Genomic DNA, 19,555 nt, shown 5'->3' with positions numbered 1-19,555 from the left:
ACAGAGGGTGTTGAAAGAAAAGGAGAGAGACTAGGACAAAACAGATTCCAATCCTAGGCAACCCAGCTAGCCCCTCACAAAGAAAATTAAACCAAGAAACTGGGATAAAATTGGACACAAAAGCCCATCTCTCTCCAACCTTGCTTTCTTCTTTCTTTAGTTTGTTATATTGGTAGGGAACCTCAAGAAAATTCCCCTTTGCAAGGCCTAAACTCCCCAAGCAAGTGCTACCATGCAACGACTTCTAAATTACCTGAAGCTGGTAGGTCGTAGGCTGTAAGCAAGATGATGGAATTTTATTATAGAGCAATGATGTGAATTTAGGCACTAATGCTATTGGAACAATGTGAGTCTCAAGACTGGATTTCTGCGATGCACTTTGACAGGACTAGTGAATTATTTGTGCATGTGTGGCCTAACATTCTTGGAAACCACTATGATTCATCCAAAATACCCCTTAAAAAAGAGCCTCTTGCTTCATCTCCAGGGCAATCTGCTGTGAGCCAACACACATTCAGATCTGTGCTATTGCTGTTACACCTGCTGGACCTCACTGGTGGAATTGCTATTCCTGCCCTGATCTCACATGTCTAGCCATATATTCCATAGGGACTTGCAGGCTACTGAGACAAGCTCCTACCATTCTTCTCAAGAGTATGCTCTGCCCTGACCAGAGGGGTAAGAATTTTAACCCTTACTCTCTCTAGGGTAGGGCCTTACTGATTTCTCCTCTCTGTTCCTAATATAGGAGGTGATTTGCTTTTGTTTGGCTCATAACTAGTGAGTCTGTGATCTCTATGTATTTTGGGGGGGGGGGGGGCTTTTAGCTTTACCTTTGTTACTAGATAATTGAGTCTTTAAATGGACAAAACACCTTAGCTCAGGAATAAACCACTGTCCCTAATAGAAGCCAAGTGAAATCCACAAGCCAGGCCAGCAGCATGCTTTAAAAAGGGTACTTTTTCTGAATAACTTTTCCAAATTGAAAGAATACATTATCATAAAATAATAAATTACCAAAGAGTCCTATTCTTTAATAAGAAATTTTAATGTACCTTTAGTCATAGATCTCTACCTCTAGCCCTACAAAAATATTCGTCTTCCAAATAGAATTGAGATGGAAATATCTCCTTTTGTCCAGCTAAACAATGTCCACACTCTGTAAAGTCTATTTAGTTACTAAAGCCTTGGAATGAAGCAAGACCCAGGTACAGACTCCTGGGCATACAATTAGTTTTAGAAGGGCAGGATATGTGGTATAAGAAGTTTGCGTTACACTGGCTATACTTGTTCTAAGGATTAGTTTTCTCGTTCAAGTGCCTTTCAATGATATAGGAAATTTGAAGAGAATCTGAGAAATGGCAAAAAGAACTCTATTCTGCCACAATACATCTCCTTATGTGTTAGACCAGTTGGTTTCCAAAGTAGGGTGTGCACATGCCAGGAGGTAAGCAAGATGATCCTTTAGGGTGCAGGTGAAAAAAGTAGACTTTTATTCAAATTAATTTGGTTAAAAAAAGAAGTTAATGGTTTCTAATTTTTATGATAGAGATTGAGTTCCAAAGATGACCAAACTTTATACATTCAAAGTAATAAATTTCAAAAAAATAGTTCTTCCACTTGAATATATTTCTTTTGAGAACTGTTTTCTAATCCAAAAATATGTTCCAAGGGCTTAAGATTACACTATATTCCAAGCCTAATATAACTCCTCCAGGGTTGTAATATTCTAAACACAGCAGGAACCGCTGTCACCATATAGGATAAATAGTAACTTCTACGGTTGTTTTAAAGGACAAATCAGATTGTACGCCATATCAAGAAATCCTGATTACATACAGACTAGTTTCAGGAAAAGTTCTTTAGGCAAAGTTCTTATAAAAACTTTATCAAGAGTAAAATTTCTAAATATGATGCAGAACCATTTCTATTTACCTTTTTTCCCACAAGCATCAAAATATACATTTGAGGGGTTGGATGCCTGGCGTAGTGGTTAAGTTTGGCACATTCTACTTCAGCAGCCCGAGTTCACAGGTTTGGATCCCAAACACAGACCTACACCACTTGTCAGCTATGATGTGGTGGCCACCCACACATAAAGTAGAGGAAGACTGGCACAGATGTTAGTTCAGGGCTAATCTTCCTCAGCAAAAATAAATATACATATATATATATATATATATACATATATATATACACATTCAAATTACCCACATGACTTCAAAAGTATAAAACTAATGTGTTCTATATGATGTGACCACTTGATAAATGTTTAGAAGCTGCTTAAACCAGAAAGATTAGAAGAGTGCTGGACAGCATATTAATCTTTAAAAGTTTTTTTTTAAACAAAATAAAGATAAAAGTGGTTATGTAGGAGAATAGATTGGTGGTTATTAGAGGGAAGGGGGAAGGCGAAAGGGGCAAAGGAGCACGTGTATGGCGACAGATGGCAACTAGACTTTTAGCGGTGAAGAGGAAGCAGTCTATATGGAAGTTGAAATATAATGATGTACACTTGAAATTTAATGTTATAAACAGATGTGACCTCAATTTTCAAAAAAGAATCTGTCATTACATTTTTGTTTCTCTTCTCTATGTTTGTCTTTGCTGAACTCTCTGCTCTTTGATACTGATCTAGGGTAATTATTGATAAGATCTTACTTCTTGCAAAAGATAAATTATATAAAAAACAATGTCTTATTTTTTTTAAAAGTGGTTATGTAGGGTGGCAGAGTGTTTTATTTTTTCACTTTCTCAAGTTTGTTCTAATGTCTTTGGAAAAAAAGCTCATTTATCAAAAATTATCATATAGGACATCAAAATTGATAAACAATATTGTTAGAGGTACTCCCTACAATGACTTCCTGAGGTAGTACGGGCAGTTTTTCATTACCTTCATTTTACAAGATGAGAAACAGGGAAGGTAAATGATTTCACAAATATTTATTTGCTGCTTACCACGTGTCATGCACTGGGATATACTGGAGGGCAAAACAGACAAAACTTTACTCTCAGGAAGTTTATTTTCTAGTAGAAATAATAGACAACAAAGGGAGGAGCATTTACTTTAGATAGGGTAGTCTCTAAGGAGGTGACATTCAAACTAAGAAACAAAAGATGTTAGAAGGATTCAGGTAAAAAGCCAAGGTCAGAAAAAACAGCAAATGAAAAGGCTTTACAGTAGTCTTGCAAGAGTCTGGCAAAAGGCCAAGATAACCAGAGTGTAACTGGTGAGTGGGAGTATTGGCATTAGTGAAAGAGGTGGGTAGGAAAGGACCAGATCTGCCTGGCAGAACAAAAGTCGAAGTCTTATCATGCATGGCCTAAATGTGAAGGAAAGATACTGAAAAGTTTTAAATTTAGATTTTTGAAAGATCACTCTGACTCCTATAGAAATTGGATTTAATGGGGACAATAGTTTTAAAAGTATCATAAATATAAAAGAAATTATAATAACCTATAGTATGTTAATGGCAGTGGAGGCAGAGAGAAGTGGGTAAATTTGAGATATATTTTGGAAGTCCAGATAGAATCTGATGATAGATTAAATATCAGGGTAAGGAAAAGTAAGGAGTCAAGGATGATCTCAGGTTTGGGGTTTCAGTAACTACGTAAATGGTAGTACCATTTATTGGGATAGGAAAATAGCAAAAAAAAGTCAAGATTTCTATTTTTGATATATTAAGTTTGAAATCACTATGCAACATTCAAGTGGATAATAAGTTAAATATATAAATCTAGAGGTCAGAGTAGAAGGATGAGTTGGAAATCATTGGCATATTAGAAGTCATCAGCATACAGATGGCGTTTCAAAGCCATGGGTTAGAGGAAAACACCTAGGAAGAAAGTGTAGACAGGAAACAGAAAAGGGCCCAGGATCAAGGGCTAAGAAACATCAGCATAAAGATTTGTCTAAGGGTCAAATGCTTATTGAATGATCTGGTTCAACAGAGTGCTCTTTCATTATACCCCACTGCCTCTTAACATTAAAAAAGAAAAATAAAACAAAGCCATCTTCCCTAGCCAAAGCTTCTCAAATTTTAGTATTTAATCCATGGTAGGTGTCTTCTGGTGGGTCCCAGAAAAACCCCTCATGGAATCTAACTTAAAATAATCAAGAAACAAGAAAAAGTGGTGGCCTCTGGGGACGGAAACTAACTGTAAAGAAGATAGGTAAGAGAGAGATTTTTCACTATATATCCTTTTGTACTTTTTGAATTTTGAATGCTGTTGCATTGTTTTACATATTCAAAAATAAGTATTTTTGAAATAGCTCCATAATTGGTTTTCTATCAGTAATTAACCTGAATCCCAATAGGTTTATTATTGTTTGCCTTTAGGTTGTTTTTGTTGCTGAACTTGACAAGTTATCTGTAAAATTTTTATGAAGGTATAAAAGCCATGAATAGCCAAGAAACTCGAAGAAACACAACAAAGTATGAGAACTTAACTACCATATACCAAGGCTTATTATAAAACTACATGAATAAGACAGTATGGCACTGATATAGAGATAGATAAATAGATAAAGAGAACAACAGAACAATGAGTCCAAAAACAGACCAATACATATAAGGACATGATTTATGATGGAGGTAGCACTGCAGATTAGCGGGGAATACGTATTTTTCCAGTACATAATGCTAGGGGGCACTGAAAATTCATAGGGAAAAAAGTGAAATGGAATCCTTTCCTTACATCAAATGTAAAAATCAATTCTAGAGAGACTAAAGTTCTAAATGTAAAAGGCAAAACTATGAAGTTTCCTGTAGAAAATACAAGACTATTTTCATGGCCTTAAAGTAAAAAAGGCTTTCTTAAGTCACAGTAGCACTAATGGAACACACAAACACATAAACACACACATACACAGATACTTCAATGCACCTCTCAATGACATCCAGTGCAAGAAACACAAGCTCAACGACAAACAAAACAAAGAGTTGAAAGGGCACCAACTAGGGCTTGGATTTGGTAAACTGTGAGCTCTAATCCACGCTATCATCAACTGCAACCTTGGACAAGTTACATGACACCCTTGGGTCTCAGTTTGCTCATCTTTAAAAGGAAGGAGTGGGGCCAGCCAGGTGGCGCAGCGGTTAAGTGTGCACATTCCGCTTTGGCGGCCCAGGGTTCGCCGGTTCGGATTCCAGGTGCAGACATGGCACCACTCAGCAAAAGCCATGCTGTGGTAGGCATCCCACATATAAAATAGAGCAAGATGGGTACGGATGTTAGCTCAGGGCCAGTCTTCCTCAGCAAAAAGAGGAGGATTGGAAGCAGATGTTAGCTCAGGGCTAATCTTCCTCAAAAAAAAGGAATGAGTCACACTCTATGACACTGTTTTATTGACAATTCATAAAACATTCCAAGTGGCATGTGAGATATGGAAGAAAAATCCAAACAAAGTCTTTTGTCCAAAGTGTACTACTGATCTAAAATGATCAGGAATCACTGTCTTGAATGAGCTAACTAGGTAGACAGCATTCCCAATGTTGATACCTTAAAAGGATGAAGAAAAAGAGATGATAAATGTTTCCCAGGCCTCCCAGAACTGCAGAGTATAAATAACTGAATATGCTGACAGTGCTTAAGGTTGACCTTGATAGAAAAAAGTGTATTCCAAATGCTCCCAGATGTAAAGTGCACTCACTGGGGTTAACTGACCTTGCACAGCATTTGCTTGATCCTAACATTTCTTTAAAAAACTGATAAAAGTGGAAAGATCCTGGAAATATCAGCAGGATAGCAATCAAAGGATTTAACTGTGTCTATCCATATATCCCTGACAAGTAAAATTCCATCATCATAGACAGGGATAAATTGTGGCTGCTTGCCTGGTTGGCTAGGGGAATGAGAAAATTAAGAACAAGATGTTCCAGTAGGACTTTTGATAATCACCAGCCACGTCATTTCTGTACCATTTTTCCTGACACTACCAAATAAAATACTCAACATTTCATTAACTTCTCAAAATGGCATTTTTTGATGAAGCTTAGACCTGATAATCATACCCTTATTAAAACAGTCACAGCTAGTTCAGTTGAAATGATAATTATCAACAACAAAATCTTTTTAATTAAAATACATTATGTAACAACATTAAAATAAGTCTAGATCAGGGGTCTTAACCTAGGATCCATGGATAGGATTCAAAGATCTCTGAACTTCTTGAAATTGTATTCAAAATGCATGTGCATGTGCATGTCTGGGGAGAGTATCTCATGACATACAAAAGATTTTCAGTGAGGGTCATGAACAAAAAAGGTTATGAAGCCTTGAATTAGATGATCCCTCCTGACTCTTTATGTGTATGACCCCACACAAATTCAGCGACATTTTAGTTAAGGCAAATAACTCACCCGCTCACTAAGGAAACAGAACTTTGCCTCCTCCTGATTCGTGGCATTTTCTCTTAATTCAAGTCCAAAGAAAGTCAGTCTCACTTTAAAATAAAAATTTTAAAAACTATATGGCTTCATTTAAGCAATTAAAAATTCAATTCAATAGTACCCTCCAATTTCAAAATCTTCTGTGCTCTGCCCTCCGTTTAATCTCTCTTTTAAACCTCTCTAAACACTCAAGTTTTAACTCCAATATATTCTTTCTCAATAAGAAAGAGAATCTCTTCTCTGGCCTTTTCCACCAGGCATCACTCTTTCTAGGTCCTGAGTACATTCTCACATCAATTGAAAACAAGATCTCTCTCTTTCCTACTGCTTTACATAATTAATTTGGGCTGTTAATCCAAATTCATTAATCCTTGAACCTTTGAAAAAAGCTATCAGTCAAATCCTAGTCTGGCCAAAACTTGGTGACTGATTCCTACTCCCACCTCATAAATACATACTTAAAAAAACCCACAAAACTTACTAATGAGAACTATAATTTACTACCAACTACTCATAAGAAATTATAGCTCTGCTGACTGGCAAGTAATTTGCAAAAGCAGATCACTTTAGCTGCATAAAATAAATATCCACCTGCACGTACTAGCACTAATCAGGGCGTGAAATTAAACTTTTTGTTCTGAAGGAAATAACTGCTTCAAGGCTGTGATTTAGTCTGGGAAGCAAATATTAAGGTCATCCTTTTCTCTCTGGTGTTTATAGTATTTCTAATGCGGAAAGCAAGGGAAGAGGGCCAAGAGGCCAAATCCTGTAGAAGCAAAAATATCTCTATGACATAACGAATGTGCCACTTGCTTTACTAATTACACAGACTTAACAGAACCAAGTTGATGAAATGTATGCAGAGATCACTTAAGTACTGAAAGCTCACAGTGACCACTATGGACAACTAATTAGGTCAAAAGTAAGGGATCAGTATTTCATTAAGTGAAGTAAAGAAAATTCAACAAATAAAAATGCCACAATTAGTCTTAAAATAGCCTACAGTCATTTTCATTACAACACAATCAATTTTGGATTAGCCAAATTTAATGAAATCCTATTCAGTTACTTAGCCAATTGCCACAATTTTTCCAACACTTGTCAAATCAACTAACACAACCTTCAACTTATTCCACTATACTATATCCATACTACGCTCATGTCTTACAAGAGAAAGCAAACAAGTAGAAAAAGGGCCCAAATAATCATGAGCAAAATACTGACTTGAAAGGCCTACAGAAGCCATAGGGGTTCTCAAGGTGTGGTCACAGAACCAGCAGCATCACCTGGAAACTAGTTAGAAATGCAAATTTTCAGGCCCCACTTCAGGCCTACTGAATGGAAAACACAAACTCTCCAAGAAATTCTGATGTAGTTTTTACCACCACAAGCCCTTAAAAACCAAACCTATGGGAGCCACCTGGTGACGCAGCGGTTAAGTTCGCAAGTTCCGCTTTGGCGGCCCAGCATTCACGGGTTCGGATCCCGGGTGCGGACATGGCACCACGAGGCAAGCCATGCTGTGGTAGGCGTCCCACATATAAAGCAGAGGAAGATGGGCATGGATGCTAGCTCAGGGCCAGTCTTCCTCAGCAAAGAGAAGGATTAGCAGTGGATGTTAGCTCAGGGCTAATCTTGCTCAAAAAAAAACTAAACCTAATTCTTTAACCAGCGTTAGAAATGTTTTTTACTAAAGATAAAAATTATAAAGCAGGGGCTGGCCCCGTGGCCGAGTGGTTAAGTTCGCGCGCTCCGCTGCAGGTGGCCCAGTGTTTCGTTGGTTCGAATCCTGGGCGCGGACATGGCACTGCTCATCAGACCACGCTAAGGCAGCGTCCTGCATGCCACAACTAGAAGGACCCACAACGAAGAATACGCAGCTATGTACCGGGGGGCTTTGGGGAGAAAAAGGAAAAAATAAAAATCTTTAAAAAAAAAAAATTATAAAGCATATAACTTGCAAATTAGAATGTAAAAACTACATTTTAATTAGTCTAAGTTCAGAAACAAAAAGAAAAGAAAAATGATAAAGTCTACACAATGTCTTCCAAAAATAGGAAACAGTCATCATTTCAAAATCAAGAAGAAAGAAAAAAATTATTTAGAACTGCCTAAAAGTAAATGGACTGATTCTGCAACTACCACAGAAGAATCACCATCAATGGGTGCTAAAACTATTGGGAGAAACAATGTTGGAGAACAAGATATTTACACAATTTCCAAGTTTTGCCCCACTGAGCACTTATTAATTACAAATATACCTTTTCAATGAAGAAATCTGGTGAATACAACCTTAATAAAATGATCAAACTTAGTATCACCAATAAAGGAACAAACTGACATGATGTAGCTTCTGATGTAATGCACTGACAAAGAAACCACAAGATATATTTTTGTCAAAATTTTTTAACCTGAATCTAGTCATGGAGAAACAATCAGACAAATCCAAACAAGACACATTCTGCAAAACAAGCCTGGACTCTCAAAAAATCTCAATTTCATGAATAAAAAGACTAGGTAACTGTTGTAAATTAAAGTAGACTAAAGAGACATAACTCTATACAACGTGATTGGAGTGTAGATTTTTTTTTAAAGATGTAAAGGACATTACTGGGACAATTGGGGAAATTTGAATATGAACTATATATTAAATAATAAAATATTATCACTGTGAAATTTCCTGAGTGGGATCTTGCATTATGGTTATGAAAAACAATGCTCTTGTTCTTAGGAAATACATGCTGAAGTAGAGGTGAAAGATCACGATGCCTGCAAATCTCAAATGATTTAGAAAGAAAAGTACAGCCAGATAGAGGAAAAAAAAATCAAATGTGGCAAAATGTTAATAACTGGCCAATCCAGGTAAGGCATATATGAATGATCATTACGCCTTTCTCACAATTTTTCTGTAGATTTGAAAAAAGATTGATACCATTCATACCCTCTTCAAAACCATAATTCTCCAAGTGAATGATCTTAAGGGAGTAACTTAACCTCTCTCTGGCACAGTTTCCACATTCGTAAATCAGGATAATAATGATACATACCAATAACGTCAGAGGATCAAATGAGTTAATGTGTGTAGAGTGCCTAGAATCCTTCATGGTACATACTGAGCTATAAGTGTTTGTTGCCATTATTATTGTTGTTATTTTATTATTAATACTACTACCACTACCATCCAAGTTCAGCGAGATAAAGAAACATAACTTGGATGCTCATGGTCCTACATAATTTCCAAAATATTTTCACTACTCAATGGAACAACAAAAGACCCCGAATAGCCAAAGGATTCCTGAGAAGAAAGAACAAAGCTGGAGGTATCACACTCCCTTATTTCAAATTATACTAAAAGCCATAGTAACCAAAACAGCATGGTACTGGCACAAAAACAGACACACAGATCACTGGAACAGAACTGAGAGCCCAGAAGTAAACCCACACATTTATAGACAGCTAATATTCAACAAGGAGCCAACAGCATACGATGGAGAAAGGAGAGTCTCTTCAATAAATGGTGTTGGGAAAACTGGACAGCCACATGCAAAAGAATGAAAGTAGACCATTCCTTTACACCATACACAAAAATCAACTCAAAATGGATTAAAGACTTGAATGTACAAAACCATGAGACTTCTAGAAGAAAACATAGGCAGTACGCTCTTTGACATCCGTCTGAGCAGCACATTTTCAAGTCCCATGTCTGACTGGGCAAGGGAAACAAAAGAAAAAATGAACAAATGGAACTACATCAAACTAAAAAGCTTCTGTACAGCAAAGGAAACCATCAACAAAACAAAAAGACAACCTAACAATTGGGAGAAGAAATTTGCAAACCATATATCAGACAAGGGGTTAATATTCAAAATATACAAAGAACTCATACAGCTCAACAACAAAAAAACCAACAATCCAATTAGAAAATGGGCAAAAGATCTGAACAGAGATTTCTCCAAAGAAGATATATGGATGGCCAACAGGCATATGAAAAGTTGCTCAACATCATTAGCTATTAGGGAAATGCAAATCAAAACTACAATGAGGTATCACCTCACTCCGGTCAGAATGGCTATAACTAACAAGACAGGAAACAACAAATGTTGGAGAGGATGTGGAGAAAAGGGAACCCTTGTTCACTGCTAGTGGGAGTGCAAACTGGTACAGCCACTATGGAAAGCAGTATGGAGTATCCTCAGAAAATTAAGGATAGATCTACCATATGATCCAGCTATTCCACTGCTGGGTATTTATCCAAAGAACTTGAAAACACAAAGGCATAAAGATACATGCACCCCTATGTTCACTACAGTGTTATACACAATAGCCAAGACATGGAAGCAACCTAGGTGCCCATCAAGGGACAAATGGATAAAGAAGATGTGGTATTTATACACGATGGACTACTACTCAGCCATAAGAAATGACGAAATCCAGCCATTTGTGACAACATGGATGGACCTTGAGGGTACTATACTGAGTGAAATAAGTCAGAGGGAGAAAGTCAAGATACCATATGATCTCAATCATAAGTAGAAGAGAAAAACAACAAAAAAACACATAGCATTGGAGATTGGATTGGTGGTTACCATAGGGGAAGGGGGGAGGAAAAAAGGGGTGATTAGGCCCACATGTGAGGGGATGGACTATAATTAGTTTTTGGGTGGTGAACATGATGTAATGTACACAGAATTCAAAATGTGATGTACATCCGAAAATAAAAAAAAACAAAAACAAACAAAAATATTTTCACTACTTATAATTTCCCTTAGTTCTCATAACAGCTCTTTGAAGTAGGAGTAGTACTATTATCTTCACTTTCCAGATGAGGAAAATGAGACTCAGAGAACTTAAGCAACTTGCCCAATGTTTTATGACTTCTAGAAAGTAGTGTAAGTGGGAGGAGAACCAGCTCGTTTTTACTATAGCACAATGTAAAATTTACATTCCAATCTAAACTTATTATAAGGCATTTCAAAGAAAACACACTAGACAGACAGGTAGAACTCCAGCACTGTCAGTTATAAATAAAAGAAGTTATCGCTAGTCCATTCAGCAAAACAGATGTCATTTTGCAGAGCTTTGATATTTTTCTTAAATACCCTTGAAAACAAGGATCAAAAAATATGAACTCTTATAAAAAGGGATTTATTGTATTTTTATAGCTTATTACATACCTTGTAACAATCATTTTGTTAAATGTGAATGTCAGTTTTATTTTCGGTCCCTTTTTTCCTGGCTATTTACAAGCTTTGTAAGAATCGTTCCTTAATTAAGTCTAAACATAGTTTTATATAAATGGATTCCTGGAAATAAAACGTTCAGACTTAAGAAATGATTGTTACAGAGACTGTAACAGGCCGTAAAAGAAGAATGCCACTTTAAACAAAGATTTCTCATTTTAATTAAAAAGATAATCATCAGAACATTCCTACACTTAACAGAACCATTTAAAGAAGCTTCTTTGGAAAAAATATGTAGTATCTTATGCAGGCTTCCATGTATAATTTATAATATACTTAAATCAAAGTCTCAGTTGATCCTATAGTATAAATTCTTAGATACTGTACTTACACTTTAATGATACATTGAAAGAGAAATAGGTCCAAATGAGATAAACATCATTTCTAATTTTGTTTAACATGAATGCTTTCAAAACACTATGAATATTTTTCCATGAGATATTGGTAAAACACATGCAATAATATTTAAGAAACATTTTTTAACATGACCACATATGAACATAACACGGATTATATAGTTTGTTGATGCAGTCGGTATGTGTCGAGTAAAGGGACTATATCCCCAAGATTACCATATAATCAAAGATGACACAATACCAGCACAAAAAGAGTTCATATTCTCAAACTCTGATAAAAGCTGAAGCAATCATTCTGATTTTCAAAATGCCATACCTGGATGTGATTGGAGGGTATGAAAGACCTTTAGAAGCAGAATTTGATAAGGCAGGATTCTTTCCATTAATTCACTTGACTAACGTTTAAATTGTCCGTTTTTAAACTCAAATCATGTAAAATTTGTAAAGTTAGGCAAGATTCCAAGAGAGAATAAAGTAGACCTTACAAGCAGTCATTATAATTAACTGCAATTTGAAAAACAGATGCATCAACGTTCTTCTATTTAAGTCACCTTTTCTAAATTACACTGAACACTAAACTGAGTCACCACTTGAGAGTTTATTTCTGCAGCAATATATTACTGGAAACTGCTTCAAAGTTAACTGCATCTTCCCACGGAAACAAGTTATAATCGGGAGGCTATTTCCTAACTGAGAACTTGGTATCAAGGAAAGTACTGACATCCCTAACAACATCAAAACAAAGATTCAGTAACGATAAGCCTCTAGAGTGGTTAAAAACAAGGAAATTAAATTCCAGCTTCATAAAATGGTAACACCCCAATGATCAGCAAGTATGTATTCAAAGTGTAAAAAACATAACTTTTCCATATTTACTCATCAAACAAATTTGACCTCAAGCTAATAACCAACTAAAATAAACACTAAACATTTAATTAACAATTATTTGGTTTGCTTCTTATAATACAGACCGCTGCTTGGGATGATTTATGAAGAAGGGAGAAGCAGAAGGGGGCCAAACAAATATATTACTCAAGGGAATGCCCTCCTTTGCTCTATCTAAATTATTTCCCTGAAGAAGAAAGTTACTCAAAATCATACCATGACCTATGCTGCCAGGAAGAGGAGACAAGCAAATGTTATCATGATGACCATGAGTGTTTCTCACTTATTTGGCACTATTTAAAAAAATTATAGGATGACCAGATATTTTTCTTTTTCACTTGTCTTTCTCTTCAGTTTATTAAAAGCCACATGGGGCCAGCCCCGTGGCCAAGTGGTTAAGTTCGCACACTCTGCTTTGGCGACCCAGGGTTTTGCCAGTTCGAATCCTGGGGGCGGACATGGCACCACTGGTCAAGCCATGCTGAGGTGGCATCCCACATGCCACAACTAGAAGGACCCACAACCAGAAATACACAACTATGTACCGGGGGGCTTTGGGAGAAAAAGGAAAAATAAAATCTTTTAAAAAGTTAAAAAATTAAAAAAAAATAAAAGCCACAGTGTCCTACATAAGACCAAAGTCCACCAGAAAAAAAACCCTCTTAAGTCACTCTCTCATTCTCACTGTCACAGGGCTTACTTGAAACTTCGTAGATAGGTTTCAGAGTTCCTTGCACTTCATTGAAAAACCATAAACATTCATTAGCACAAACTCCTTTTAAAAATATTCACAAAAAGTCTTTCACAGAACGCTAAATTTAAGACATATCATTCTGATGACCATTCTTCTGAATCTTCTGATGATGACTATCCTTTGTGTCTGATCCCAATAGATAAAGTTATCAAGAAGTAAGGCATGCATTAGAGAAACGCAAATTAAAACCACAGTAAGAGTACTATATAGCTATTAGAATAGCTAAAATAAAAAATACTCACAATCCTAAGTGCTAGTAAGGATGCAGAACAACTACAACTCAAACTTTGTGGGAATGCAAAATGGTACAGCCACTCTGGAAAAGAGTTTGGCAGTTTCTTATAAAGTTAAACATACACTTACCATAAGACCCAGCAATTCCCTTCCTGGGTATTTGTCCTAGAGAAATGACAAATTATGTTCACACAAAACCTATACATGAGTATTTACAGCAGCTCTATTTAGAATCACCAAAAACTGGAAATAACCCAAATGGCCTTCAGCAGGTGAAGAGAAAAACAAAATGTGGTATAGTCCAAATAACACAATACTACTAAGCAATAAAAAGGAATGGACTGATGATATATTAACAACTTGGATGAATCTATCTCAAAGGCATTATGCTGAGTGAAAGAAGTCAGTAGCAAAAGATTAAATATTATATGATTCCATTTATACATTTATAGGATATTCTCAAAAACATAAAACTAAAATGAGGGAGAAGAGATCACAATTCCTAGGAGTTAGATATGGGGGGATAGTACAAAGGAGTTTTTTAGGGCGTGATGGAACTGTTCTGTACCTGATTGTGGTAGCAGTTATATGAATCTATACATGTGTTAAAATGCTGATACCTGTACACTAAAAAGTCAGCTTTTGCTAATTGAAAAAAAGAACTAAGACCAAAAACTTGCACAAAGTAGGCATGAATAAATATATGTTTAAACAATAAAATGGAATAGGGGTGGAATGCCTATTCAATAAACCTTGGAAGTCTGTGTGAATTATTTCGTTTTAAGAGTTTTATTGCAGTGCTCACTTCGGCAGCACTTATACTAAAATTGGAACAATATAGAGAAGATTAGCATGGCCCCTGAGCAAGGATGACACGCAAATTCGTGAAGTGTTCCTTATTTTTTTATAATTAGTTTTTGGGTGGCAAACATGATGTCATCTACACAGAATTTGAAATATATTATGATGTACACCTGAAAGTTATATAATGTTATAATCCAATGTTACTGCAATAAAAAATAATAAATAAATAAATAATGCTACTAAATAGGATGGGGAGGAAACCTAAAGGGCTCATAAACTAAAGAGGTATACAGTCTAGTTAAACGGGTAAAATAAAGATACAAAATTACAATGACCATAAACCCACTTTTTATATTTATATAATACTGTCAGAGTGCCCTGTCAGACACAGCAGAGTAAGCTCAACCAGCATTTTTCTGTTTTTTTCTTTTTGCAAAGCAAATATTGTAACTTCCATTAAAAGACAGTAATGAGAGAATAAAAAAAAAGAGTTTTATTGTAAAAGTATCACCACCACCATATTCTATGGCTTAGAAAGCACCTTTACATTTACTTCATTTAAGTGTATCAAATTACGTTTTCCACTATTTTAAAGATGCTGATGGCTGTTGGTGATTACAATCTAAGGGATGGAGGTAAAAATACCTTTTCAGAAAGAATTTCTCACTACCCAGGGAGCCTGTGGTTGTGTGCCTCTCAATGGAGGTCAGCCTGAGGTCCTTGCTCAAAAGAATAACTCCAGCCTCTATAATTGTATGAGAGACTAATCGTTCACCATAAATTTCCCTACCATTCAGTTATGCCTTGTTGCTTTAAGCAACACTTCAACGACTCCTCAAAATTCTTCCTTCATTCCTTGACATTACTTCTACTTAAGAGCACAATAAAACAACTGTTGAGGTAATCTACTGTCATTTATTTTCACATATGTGATAGGGCCTAGAATATTAACAATAAAAGTAGCATTAGAACTATCATAACCTTTTCATTTCACTAGGAGAGACTACCAGTTGTATCGTGATGTGATTTTAACATATCTAGAATGGCCACATTTTGGGATGCTGCTACTGTTCTTCTACTAGATATACCACTTATAAATGGCATATCTCGCTTATTTTTCTGCTCCCATAGTTCACCAATTTCTCCAGCTGCAAACACTTAGCCCCCAGGAGTAAATTCTTTTTAGAAACCAACTTACTACTAACCAGTTGGATTCAAAGAGATTCCAAGCCTCTGCCATGAGGTTTGTCTCATTCTGCCATCACTCCTTTTTTCCAGCTTTATTGAGACATAATTGACATAAAACACTGTGCAAGTGTAAAGTGTACAACATGTTGATTTAATACACTTATATTTTACAAAATGATTACCACCTGCCTTCACTCTTGATTCCAGTTAACTCAGCTCCTTCCTGCTATGTTCCCTATGTACAAGGCCTCACCTTTCACTCTGGTTCTAGCCAGTGTTTCCCCGACTCCCTCTGTGTTGGTAAGCTGGTCAGGACACAGGAGACTAGACATTTTGTCAAAGTGTGATCTGAGAAATATCTGCATCAGAAACATTGAGATGCTTGTTAAACATGCACATTCTTGAGCCCTATCAAATTAAGTGGAGGGAAGAGGAGCTGGTGATTTGTACTACATTTTAACATGCTCTCCCAATAATTCTTATGCATACTAAAGTATAGAACTATTGCTGCGGGCACTATTGAGCACAGTTGAATGAATTAATGAATTCTTCAGTTCTTTAGTGGGTATTCCAGTTCCACTTCTGAGCCCTAACTTGAAATGGGAGCCCTGCCACCTGTTTTCATACCATGTTCCATCTGCCTGGCTAAATTTCCTCTCCTCAACTCCTAGCCACATCCAAGCACTTGGCCTACCTCAGCTAACATGTAAGCCTCTGTAGCTTTGTGCTTCCTTATCTGGCTGATCTTGATAAAAGTGTCCCCAGTACAACAGACAGTGATAATGAAATTACTCAAACCAAAGGCAATGTTTAGCAGAATCCTGATCTTTCTATCACATAGGAATTTGAGTAGGGCTGGTCCAGAGAACTTCAGTTTGGCTCACTCTCTATGTGGATAAATCTTTCTTTTTTAACCTCTTATTATGGATACTTTTATATAAACAGAAAAGTATGGAATAGTATAAAATTAATTCCCAACACTCACTTTCAACCTTCCAAATCCCAAAGCAAATCCCAAATATTATCTCATTTTGCCCATTTTTATCTATGTGAATATATCTTAAATTTAGTCTCCTTATTAAAGTTAGGAACTATCCCAATGTCTTTACCCACCAAATACTCATTTTCCCATACCTACTGCAATGATGACCTTCCCTTTAACTAGTTGCCCTGAATATGCCTGACACCAGCCATATTTTACTTTTCTTTTTTCTCTTTATTTCTCCTATCCTACTCCATGCAAACCTTATTCATTCTATCTCCAGAATATTCCTTGAATGTCTTTTCTTCTTTCTGTATCTACTCCCCTAGCTCAAGCCCACATGACTTCTTGCCTAGACTATTATATACCCTTTATGTGGCTTCCTTTCCTCTGTCTCTTCCTCCCTCCCCAGTCCAATCCACTCTAAGTCAAACCACTAAAGTGGTCTTTAATCTTCTTTGTTGTTACTGCCCCCAGTGAGAATCAGATTCAGATGTAAATTATAGACCTTTCAGTACTATAAGTACTCAGGTGTTTAGACTTTGAATGGGGGCCATGGATCTGAGATTAAAAACCTCTGCACTATCAGCAACAAACAGAAAATTATATTTTAAAAACAGCATCTAAAAACACGAAATAGGGGCCAGCCCCATGGCCAAGCGGTTAGGTTCACATGCTCTGCTTTGGCAGCCCAGGGTTTCACCAGTTTGGATCCTGGGCACGGACCTAGCAGCTCTCAAGCCATGCTGAGGTAGTCCCACACAGCAGAGCAGAAGGACCTATAACTAGAATATACAACTACACACTGGGGGATAAGAAGAAGAAGAAAAACAAAGCAGACTGGCAAGAGATGTTAGCTCAGGTGCCAATCTTTAAAAGAATAAAAATAAATAAAATAAATAAATTATGGAAAGGAAATTATGGAACGAACCCTGTGGTGTTAGACTAGAATTAGAGATATCAGTGTGAACTCATGGTGAATTCATTAAATAAATACGTACATAAAATTAAAATAGCAATATAAATGTGCTTATGAATATATGTATATGTATACATTAACATGTATGTTATATACACACGTATATAATATATACATGTTATATATAACATATACATGTAAACATATGTTTACACATACATATATTCCCTACCTCTGTCCAGTGAGAGAATCTGGGAGCAGTGACATCCCAATAGTGATGAGCACACCCAACACCCAGATCTTGACTTTTAAATATCATTCTCTACTAAAAGAAACCAGGGCTCCTTGGAGAAATCACTGATTCCAGGGCTGGGGCAAAAAAGTACAAGATGAGACTAGAATATCTTCTTATACCAGAAAATAAGAAAATTCTCAAAGAAGGATGGGAATACATCAAAAAAACAAAGGAAGCACCTTGAAAGCACTCTCATTAGCCAAACAGGGAATGATACAAGCATCAAAATAAACAATGATAGTAATGAATTATAACCCATCAAATTAAACAGAATTCATAAGCCCATTCTGTTATAAATAGATTGAAAATCTGATGAACAGGATAGCTACATGGTTTCAAAGTACCTTCTCATAAAATACTTATTACAAAGAAAAAAACATTAATTTTAAAGGAAGAAAGTGGCAGATGCCACTTTAATCAAGTAAAGTTACAAGACAAATAAAAGTCATGTGTCACATGACAGGAGGCAATAAGTACACACAGCATCACTTCCATGGTATTTCTGGCAAAAATACATAACCTAGATCTAATCATGAGGAAACATCACTGGATAAACTCAAATTGAGGAACCATTCTATAAAATAACTTGCCTATAATCTTTATAAGTGCCATAGTCATAAAAGTCAAAGAAAGACTACAGAATTGTTCCAGATTGAAGAAAACTAGAGACATGACAACTAAATTCAATGCATGACTTTGGATTGGATCTTTTTGTTATAAAGAATATTACTGGAACAACTGGCAAAATTTGAATGGGACCTAAGTGTTAGATCTGTGATTGTATTGTATGTTAATTTCTGAATTTTGATGGTTGTATTACAGTTATGTAGAAAATGTCCTTGTTTGTAGAAAATACACACTAAAGTATTTGGTGATGATGTGACAACTTACTCTCAAATGATTAAGGAAAAAATGTCATTTGTGTTGTACTTGAAGCTTTTCTGTAATTCTGAGATTGATTCAAAAGAATCAATCTCAAAAGAAATTCACAACAAAACATTAAGAGAATGAGAAAAAACTGCACTGGTAGTTACTATACACTAAAAATAAAGACAGTGATATTATATGTGTGTGTGTGTGTGTGTTAAATACACACACACACATCCCAATTAGGGTAACTATCTTCTCTTCATAAAGTATTAGTTTTTCATGGCTGCTGTAACAAATTACACATACTGGGTGGCTTAAAACAACATAATTTTATTATTTTATAGTTCTGTAGTTCATACATCCGAAATGGGTCTCACTGAGCCAAAATTAAGATGTCAGTGGGGCTATGTTCTGTTCTGGAAGCTAGAGCTTGTCCTTTCCAGCTTCTAGAGGCTGCCCACATTCCTTGGCTCATGGCTCTTCTCCCTCATCTTCAAAGCCAGAAACAGTGGATTGAGTTGTCATATGGCATCACTCTGACCTCCTCTTCAGCCTCCCTCTTACACATTTACGGTCCCTTATGTTTACACTGGGTCCAACCCAGATAATCCAGGATAATCTTCCTACCTTAAAGTC

General features: G+C 36.2%; 1 protein-coding gene and 1 non-coding gene across 6 annotated transcripts in view; one reads left to right on the top strand and one right to left on the bottom strand.

Annotated features, from left to right (window-relative positions):
- The window catches only part of BTRC (beta-transducin repeat containing E3 ubiquitin protein ligase), a 163,879-nt gene that overhangs the window by 134,262 nt on the left and 10,062 nt on the right, over positions 1 to 19,555 (bottom strand). The gene's annotated exons all lie outside the window — the stretch shown is intronic.
- On the top strand, positions 14,659 to 14,765 carry LOC124236561 (U6 spliceosomal RNA). The gene has a single exon (XR_006887792.1). It is a non-coding gene; the product is annotated as a U6 spliceosomal RNA (small nuclear RNA).

Source organism: Equus quagga, chromosome 2 (genome assembly GCF_021613505.1).
Source record: "Equus quagga isolate Etosha38 chromosome 2, UCLA_HA_Equagga_1.0, whole genome shotgun sequence".
Lineage (NCBI taxonomy): Eukaryota > Metazoa > Chordata > Mammalia > Perissodactyla > Equidae > Equus > Equus quagga.
Note: the sequence above shows the minus strand (reverse complement) of the source record. Positions and strands in the feature narration are given on the sequence as shown.